The following is an 8,560-nucleotide window of genomic DNA, read 5'->3' on the forward strand; positions in this document are numbered from 1 at the left end:
TAGAACTTACACACACACACACACATACCCACACCCACATATACAATATCAGTGCTACGGGGGAGTCCTGGTAAAATGAGCAGCGATGAAGTGAAACCGTTTCATATATAGATACAAGCAGGGACAAATCACAATCACACACACACAAACACACACACATTTAAACATATATATATATATATAGAATATCGCCTCTTCGGGGGAGTCCTGGTAAGATTAGCTAGAAACGAAATGGAAACACTTCATATATAAACACAAGCAGGGACAAATTACACACACACTCACACACATATGGAGGACCATACATGACTTTAGTAAAAATAAATAAATAAATAAATGTATAAATAAATACAGAAATAAATGAATAAATAAATAAAAAAGGAAATAAATAAATTAATACAGAAATAAATAAATAAATATGTTAATACCAAAAGAAATGTCAAAAGAAATGTCTTAAATATATTTGCACATTTATTTATTGCCTGATACATTTCCTTTTCATTTGCAGTGTCCTTATGCTAATGAGAAAGGCGGGCCTAACCGCAGTCTCATGCAGGATTGGTCACAAGAGTGTAATGATCCAGCCCTACGTCTGCCTCTCAATGCTGGTGTCCAGTAGCTGTTTGCAGCGTTGAGCCAGTTCACACTTAAAATGAACTAGTTCAAGTTCAGAGGGTTAGTTAAGGTTATTTTTTATTGGGATGATTTAGGTGTCAGTAGTCCTGACTGTGGGCGTCACGTGTTCTACTGAGCACAAGGAGCGAGCCGAGAGGAGAAGGAGGAAACAGAAACTCCAGCTCGGTACAAACCACCTGCAGCTTCTGCTCTGATCATGAAGCCGCTGATCTCTGAGCAGATGTGACCAGAGATGCTCTGTGTTTCCACTGTTCTACAAAGTCACTGACCGGCTGTTTTACGGTGAAGAGCTCAAGTCTCAGTCACTGCCCGTGTCTCTGAGAGAGTTTGTGGCGGAGCGCAGGGGCTGTGTGTGTGTGTAGCTCAGTTGACCAATCCTGCTCGAGACTGTGGTTAGGCCCGCCTTTCTCATTAGCATAAGGACACTGAAAATGAAAAGGAAATGTATCAGGGAATAAATAAATGTGCAAATATATTTAAGACATTTATTTTGACATTTCTTTTCGTATTAACATATTTATTTCTGTATTAATTAATTTATTTCCTTTTTTATTTATTTATTTATTTCTGTATTTATTTATACATTTATTTATTTATTTATTTTTACTTATGTCATGTATGGTCCTCCATACACACACACATACAAAAACACATTTAAAACAAAGAGCATACAGAGAAACCTATTAAGAATCAGTGGCTAAAAGGAATTATGGAAAATAAAAGCCTGAATGCAATGGCATTGATAAAAAAACGATAAAAAGAGAGTAACGATACACAGTCACTTATTGTTACCGTAATATGTATGTCTCTTCTAACACCCCTCTCGCTTTCTCAATCAGAAGAGTTGTTTTTCAAGATGACAAAATCTATAGCAGCAATTTGACAGCTCGTCATAATTTGCTGTACCTCAGGTGTTCCAGTTCAGAAGGCACTAACCTCCTGCTACACCTGGACGTGTTGCACACACACTTGTGAGACAAGTAGGCACGTCTGCTTAGAGAGAGGTGCAATGTTGCAGTGTGTGTATTCCCCCTATCAGCAAAGGTTGACTCCCTGGACTTTGGTATCAGTTAATAACACATGCTTAATTTAGTAGACATTTATTTTGTAATCTTTTATCAGAAAAAGGCACGGTTATGAATACTGAATTCAGCAGGAACTTACCATAGTGGGGTTCCGTGTTTAGGCAATACGTCATTTTCATTTCAAATTGATGCAAAAGTTTCGTTTTCACTTCTAAGTTGTTTGTAAGGGTCTATAGAACAATTTTGGTCCGAGGGCCAGACATGCCGGTCAAAAAATTGCCCTCTAGGGGGCGTTGTTGGCTCCGAACCTACCACCAGCCTTAATAAAATATGGTAGCTGTTATAATTCTTGATCAGAATATCTGATCTGAACATAATAAGTATGTATTGATTCAGGATCAGGAGTAACAACTGATATCTTTATAATATGACCGATATAACCCATATGTATCATGTGAGGCAGGATTGGTCCACTGCTACCAGCTGCTTCTGCATGTGAGTTTATGCGTAGACATTCTTGGTCCAGTCCAGACTTCTGTGTTGTAGGAAACTGAAAAAGTAAAATCCCAGTTCCATGGAAGGATGAGGTAGCAGTACGTGATGTGGGATTATGATCCAGGTTATCCAGGGCTGCAACTGTGAATATGCACTGATGCAAATTTGTATGAAAAAATATTTTTTGCGCTGTTCCTTCTTCGATCTCCAATAGTCTTTGCAAAGCTAGCTTCAATGCTGAGGACCCTCTTATATGACACGCTCAGATTATATTTGTGTAAGAGTACGACCAACTTCTTGCTTCTTGTTTGCGAATGCAGTTCGAGGGCCAGGAACACTGCAAGTGGAGGCTCATAAGACAAGTTTGAGGAAAGAGAAGTCATATTTAGCATGGCCATCTGACTCACAGAGAGTATCTCCCGACAATTCTCCTGTTCGGGTGATGATTTGGGTCCTGAAAGGAGATTACGGAAGAAATACTTCATACGTTGTGGAACAGATGATTCTTCAGTCTTTGGGAAATGAACCATCACAGGTACCTTTCTCCACTGCCAAATCCGGAAAGTGTTTGAGGACTGTTTTCTTTAGGCGTGTCCGGTTCACTGTCTTCTGGATTCCACTTTGTTCCAATCGCTCCGTCATCATATCGGTCAGATCTTGTAATGCAAAGATGTTGCGACCTCCAGCAATTTCTTCCTGTATGAATTGGAGCAACTTATTTTCGGCTGTGACTTCAAAGTCTTCACTAGCTGTATTTCGTTTACAAATTGCATTGTATCGACGTTTGAACCCTGTGCAGCAATTGCGATGATACTTGGCCTCAATAGTGACAAGATCTCCCTCTGAAAGGAGTGCCACAATACGATCTTCCCCCAGTGCAACTGCCATGTCGTGTATCTGATGGGAAAGTTTTACCTTCTGGAAAGAATGGTCTGCTCTATTTGTTTCCTCACCACAGAAGATACATATTTTACGATTTACAGTTTCACCAGTTTGGCAGGATCTTCTTATGGCAGGAGTCAATCCTTTTTTTGCATTGTCAAGTGTTGTTGGCTGGTAAAGCTTACGACACTTGTGCCGTGTTTTGTGCAAGGAAGCACGATTCTGATGCATGGATTCTTCATCTGGAAGTTCTAAATTTGGGTGGGGAGCAGCACCAATTGCTTGGAACTGACGTGCAAGGCTGATATGATCTATGTATGCTCCCTCTCTACGACTGACAATTGGATTAGCAACAGGGCAAACAAGTTTTTTCCGTCGTTTGGTTTTGGCAAAGAATGCATAGCTGCCAATTCGTTGTCCCAGCCATCTCATAATACCTGTTACATTTAGTCTTTCACCCTTTTAGGGTTGGTTCAGCAGTAGCAGTAAAAGAAGGAATACTTACTTTCAATGTTCAGTGCAACTTATGCAGTCACTTCAAACAGTACAATGAGAACTTATTCCGTAAAGAGCCAAGTGGTTTAGTGAATTTTGATTACTGGGGGCATTACTGATAGAATTATTATATTCTTCAGGCATTTATTCATTCATCCTACATGGACTGAATGGACTTTCCAAATGAGGAACACAGACGAATAAACCTTAATCTATCCAAGCAGTAGAATAGAGAAAAGAGTGAAATGAGGAATAGAAGAAAAATAACTAAAGGGCATGAATTGTAAGATTGTAAAATATTCTTGACATACATCAAATTACTGTATATGAAATGGAATAAATAATAAACACCTTCCCTTATTCAAAATACTCAGGACATTCTCCAAAGTAACTATAGCTATTAAAATTATTTATTAAAAAAAAAGGTATGAAAATTGGTAGCCACCTTATTTTTTTGCCATACCATAATTTTTACAACTTCCATATTTGAGCAAAAGTTCATCCCCAACATAGTATTGACTTGCAATTGCAATAACAAATAATACATCATAGCAAATGTAAAAAAATTAAGACCTTTTAAATAATATATATTTCCGATTTTGGCCATTTTAGAAAATTGGCCCAAAACCTTTTTTTTTTTTTATCTGGTTTCTTGGCCCTCAGACCAAAATTGTTCTATAGACTATTATCTTAAATTTAGAAAACAAAACAAAACTTTTGCATCAATTTGAAATGACTGAGTGCCTAGGCACCCCACTACCAGGCTTATGACAATATTGACATGTAGCTGACCTTTGATATATAAACGCAACAACACTTACAACAACCACACTTACGCACACAAAGAGAGAAAGAGGGATAACAAACATGTGTGATGTTGTCAGACCTGAACGTGGATCAATAGTCCAGGACTGATCAAAGTCCTAAATTAAGAAATCGGTGTCACAGTCACATTTTCAAACTAACATTGTTTTTCCCACTCTCTTGAATCGGACAGTTGAAATGGACAACACTCTTAGAATAATGTGTAAAAATAATACATTTCCAAGAATAAAATGATTGAACAATCGCAACTACGCATAGAAGTAAATAAAGAAAGGAGCTTGAGAGACATTCAATAAACTGATGGTCACAACACCCTGTTACATTACTGCTCAGCTCTGTATGAAACATGAGTCTTCTGTACAATTAATGCACTGCATGGTTTATAGAAAATACATTTGTAGGAAAGTTCCTCACACTGCACATGTTTTGTGCCGAACTTGGCTATCATTCAGAACTGTGCAGTTACAGATAATTAAAGCATGTTGAACTGCAACATGCAACAGTTGACTTATATTGTAATCTGCTGTTGTGGGTGTGGATGGGCTAGCGTGTTAGCTACAATGTTATTCTGATATTTAATTTGCATGTCTATCTTTACTGTCCAGCAATGTAATTATATGTTTGATGCAAAGCAAGCTTCTGCAACAACCGACAAGTAGAACCTTCTAATCTGCTGCTTTTTGACAATATCTGAGCCTGGCTATTGTTCGATTGCAAATGTGACGACAGGAAATCGAAAGTGAGGATGAGTGGAAAAGAGAAACCTCCACAGCTCATTCATGGAAAAGTTGGCTGATTCAGCGAGGGGATGCACAACAGAGACAGTATTGTTTGGAACAAGTATGTGACCTGACATCATATTTTGAAAAGGTTGTCAACAATAAATGGCAGGAAAAAAATTGCATGAATCACACAAAATAGAGTACAAATTCAACTGCTGCAGAATCTTGACTTGTATTTATTAAATTCATCTCAAATAATTATTAAGTATAACAGATATAACCCACTCAAAGAAGCCAGAACATCTAAAAAAATAATACGTCGTCAGCCTCTATCTCGACTTCTTTGCCGCCAGCTGATTGTTGGGTTAAAAAGAGACAATGATGTGGTGACAAGATCAGCTGTGAGGGCGGAAACAATCCTCCTCCTGTTGGAAGTGAGGCTGAAGGTCACGGGAGTCAATACCAACTGAGCTGTCGCTGAGGAATCATCCACTGAGATGCTGAGACACAGGCTCCTCAACAAGGGAGGACAGGACACATGAGGGGCGGCAAAAAATAACATGTGGGGTTCCAGATGATGAAAGAAGAACAATTTTAGTCAGTCGTGGAATGTGGATTGTAAATGCGAAGTGGGTGGCGTATTGTTCTGAGATATTAAAAGCTAAGACTGGAGAAATTAAGATTAAACTGGAAACTGCAGAGCAACGACTCTGACACCCAGGCACGTGCACAGAGAGAACCCTAGAGGTGCTCAAGCCCTGGCCCTTTTGCCCTGGATGAGAAAAAGTGCCCTTCTGCTGGAGCCCATTTTTTTCTTCATTCATCAATATTTAAGAATAACAATTACTCTCTCTGTCATCATTTCCCCCCAAATGTGTTTTGATATCTGACAGGGCATTTATTTGAGTTCTTGTGAGAATGTCGCCCCGACATGCTCCGAGGTGCTCACAAGCCCCCGCTGCGCCCCTCCCTCCTCCTCCACTTCGTGCTCATGCAGCTGAGCGCCAAACGGCTGCAGCCACTCCTTCTCTGACCCGCAGCCAGTGTTGTGCATGAACGAACGCAAAAGAACGCATTCATTGAACATGTTCACTTTTATGAGAACGCTGGACTAGAGGCAGAAACTTGGACTATGGGCAGAAAAGGTCTCTGGTTCGACTCCACAGAGAAACAACAAAAAGACGAACCTGGATTGATCTGTCCAAAAATCCAAGAGGATTCTCCCTACCCTGTCTAGTGCCCCTGAGCAAGGCACCTTACTCCCCCAACATCTGCTCCCCGGGCGCCGTACATAGTCGCTCACTGCTCTGTGTGTCCTGCACCAGATGGGTCAAAAGCAGAGGTTACATTTCCCTACCTGCATGAGTGTGCCTGTGCATGTCTGTGCATGTGTTTGGGACTAATAAATGCATCATAATATTAATCTTAACTGAACGCAACTCAATGACAAATAATGAATTTGAACGGTGAACACGTTCGTATAGCGTCCTCACGTGTAGACGACAGGAAACTGTTCCCTTTTGTGTAATTTTATTAAAGTCCAGCGAACACGACACACTTCTTGTTCGTAACTCTGACACTCCTCTCAACATCCACCACTGTATTCTTCACTCCCCTTCCTCATTCACCCTTGATACGCCAACTCATCAGCCAATGAGAGCCCTATAGCCATTGGCCTAGAACTGTCACGTACCCCACCCCTACCTGTTCACTGACCCTCAGGACATTTCAATACTTTCTCCTCAGGAGAGACGCTGTCTAAATCGAATGCTTTCACCATGTCGTTGCTCAGTGCCCGTAAAATGTCCGCGATGTAGCCTAACCTAAACCAACTAACTGGACTTTGCACTACGTTACCCATCACTCATGGCACACATATGCAGACCAAACAAGCAACGTATTCCAAGTGTTTTCTTCTCTGGCCAGTGTCTCGGCTCCGAACCGTAGTTGGGAGCTCAGCTCACTGGTCAGGGCCGCCCTGGCAATGTTGGCCACCTAGGCGAGATTTCAAAATGGCGCCCCCCAACACACACACGCAAACTGTCATGCATCCCCAAGAACTTTTGGACTGTAAACAGATGCACACACAGGCAGATACATTTGTAAGCTATAAAAAACAATAAAAATATATAATAAAAAATATCAAAAGACTCCTGTACTGATAGCATATCATGTCATGTCGACACAAATAAACATTAATGATGTCCACAATCGGGATGACTCTTACCTCTATATTGTTCTTTCTTCTCCTCCTCTACATTGCAGTGCTTTCTGAATTGTGCGCCTGAAAATGTAATCTTTTTTTGATTCACCTTTGACTCTAACCACACTCTATCACCGCAGCTGGACGTCAGGGACCCACCTGAGGCAGAAGCGCAAATTCTGTGCGAGCCGCCGCCTGACTGTTCACACAGGGAGCCATCCAGTAGGATGTTGTAGATGCTGGCTTGCCTGTCCACGGAGCCTAGGGTGGTGACATCAGCAAATGTCCCTACCATGCTGCCAAAATGAGTAGGTTTTTATACATCTCTTTGTATGCATCATGCTGCTATGAGGAACTGTTGTGAGGTGAAATGAAACTCCCTTCTTTTTTTTCTGTTCATGCTGAAATAAAGTGGCTTCACTTGGTCCGACGTTATCCTCTTTATAAAACACCTCATTAGCTTCACACTACAAACCCTATGGGGGGGGGAATGTTTTTTGAGAAAAGATTCCAGATTAATTCACTAGACTGGCACTCAGTAGAGCTCAACAGAGTCCTATAGGTTCATCTCTGATCCATGCAGCTTGCTTCTACCAAGTTGTTTGGTTATTGGTCCAGTAGTTTATTACATAAACCTGTTGACTGACAAATCAGAGGTGAAAACATAACCTCCTTAGCAGAGGTAATAAAACCTCCACCCATTTATCAAGGAAATGTCACCAACATTAATAATTATTAGAAACACAACAGGAAATTAAAAGTAGAATGAAATCTTTCTAGAATATCTAAATAGTTGACGGGAAATTTCTGTTGGTCGACTTATCAATTCATTTATTAAAAGCTAATTTTCCCCTGCTACTTAGTCTATAGGGTTTTTATATTGTGTTTTATTTACATTATATATATATTGGTTTATTTTTGTTGTGCACTAATTGCTGGTTGTACATCAAATTGCCCTGGAAGGATATTAAACATTTTGTTTTATGGACAACTTTAGTTAATCTGTAAGGCGTCCGAAGACAAGGTTGGAAAAGTACTGGGTTATTCTCTAACAATAGGTTTTTAAAGTATGATAAATCATCCAGTATCTAAAAGCCAAAAATATAAAAGTAACTTTTAAGTAAGGCTGTCAAATATATGTAGTAAAGTAGAAAATATTTTCTCTGAAGTGTTTATCAAAAGAGATTTAAAATGACACGGACACACACACACGATAATTTGTCCATGTTCTTATGGTGTTTAATTCCTCCTGTTAGACATCAGGCTTTGTGGCCTAA

The sequence above is a fragment of the Pleuronectes platessa genome, chromosome 9 (assembly GCF_947347685.1).
Source record: "Pleuronectes platessa chromosome 9, fPlePla1.1, whole genome shotgun sequence".
Lineage (NCBI taxonomy): Eukaryota > Metazoa > Chordata > Actinopteri > Pleuronectiformes > Pleuronectidae > Pleuronectes > Pleuronectes platessa.